This window comes from Pogona vitticeps, chromosome 10 (genome assembly GCF_051106095.1).
Source record: "Pogona vitticeps strain Pit_001003342236 chromosome 10, PviZW2.1, whole genome shotgun sequence".
Classification (NCBI taxonomy): Eukaryota; Metazoa; Chordata; class Lepidosauria; order Squamata; family Agamidae; genus Pogona; species Pogona vitticeps.
This window is the reverse complement of record NC_135792.1, coordinates 4,317,639-4,319,328: the sequence shown is the minus strand read 5'-3', so window position 1 is coordinate 4,319,328 and position 1,690 is coordinate 4,317,639.

Genomic DNA, 1,690 nt, shown 5'->3' with positions numbered 1-1,690 from the left:
TAATCCCGTAACCGGCCGTTTTTGTTCCATTTTGGTTTTTTTCTGGTCTGTAGGTCGATTCTCCGGCTGCAAGTCGAACCTAAATTTTGCAGCCAGAGAAGTCTGTAACTCGAAAAGTCTGTAAGTCGAGCCGTCTGTAAATCGAGGGTCCACTGTAAAGGAAAATAGCTGCTTTCCAAACGCTTTCAGTGCGCTGCAGGCTATTTTAAAAAAAAGGCTCAGTCAGCAGTTGTGTGTTTCTACCACAAGATGGCACTTGATGCATATTTTTCAACCTAAACTTGCTGGCGAGATGCTGGAATTGGAACATCTGGAAGATCTACATCTGGAGGTCCCAACAGAATACACAGGACAATGATTTGTATATTTGTGTGTTTTTTTAAGGAGAGAATCTGGAGGAAGTTGGTACTTTGAATGGATGGGACAATTCCCGGGGGGGGGATATTTATACATATGCTTTATATGTACACACACCTAAGCACAGTACACATTTCTCCAACAATACAGGTATTTCAGTCCAGAAGGACTTAACAAGCGGAACAGTATGCTTCCTTACACAATTCCTAGAAAACTGATCCTTATCGGGAGGTATGTTGTCAGCTCTGAGAACACCCATAGCATTCATGCAAAGCAACGTGGCATCCCAGAGAAAAGGTCTCTCTTACACATGATGAAAGACCAGGACTTAAGACTGCCCCCTATTCTTTGACTGGTTCCTTTCCTATACATCCTATCTGTGAGATGAATTATGTTATGTTTGGCTTTATAAACTCCCAGGAGGAAGTCTGGAAGTTCTGTTCTAAGAGGGCCACCCAAGCTCTCCCCTGCAACTTTTTGAACACAGAATGTAATGGCTCAGCAATGGGACCCCCTTATCCTGGAGGCGTTTATATGATCTGAGACTTTTGGGTGCAATTTTGTTTTGTGTTATCTTCTCTAATAAAAGTCTACAGTGGTTTCTGGGAAATCCATATTTAGGGAGTATTTGACGTAGGAAACCTAGTGTGGAGTTGGACTGAGACTCTTAATGTCAAGTTGACACGTGGAGGTAACTTTGGCCATCTGAGCTGCACACGGTGCTGCTCAGATTGTGGTAGACAAAGCTCAAATGCTTCACAAGGTGGCCCTTTTCACAAGACACCATAAACAATGCAGTAATAGCCTTGGCAGCCTACATCCAATGTGATGCTGATGCATGCCAGCAAACGTCTTCTCCTGCCCTCCTCCCTCTAAAACCCTAGGAGACACTTGCAGGGAGAGGGCAGATACCTACTTCACTGGAGGTTTTTTTGTGTGTGCGTGTGCACAAAGTGGAAAGACCCAGGCCTCGTCCTCCAGGGAGACATTATTAGCTACAGCCGGCCCCTACAAAGACACTACCACATTTTTCGCACCATAAGACGCACTTTCCCCCACAAAACAGGGGGGTGGAAAGTGCGTCTTATGGAGCGAAGAAAACAGATTATATTTTCCTGTTTTCTTCTCCTAAAAAATTGGTGCGTCTTATGGAAAGGTGTGTCTTATGGAGCAAAAAATACGGTATTTCCTTTATTTTCGTACACACCAACTTCTGTACCAAGTTTAAACTGGAAAAGATTAACACAAAAGAACATACTCTTCACCCATTATTGGTCGCTTTCACTTCAAAAGATCAGATGACCTTCAAGTACCCCCAAAAACGAGATAGCCG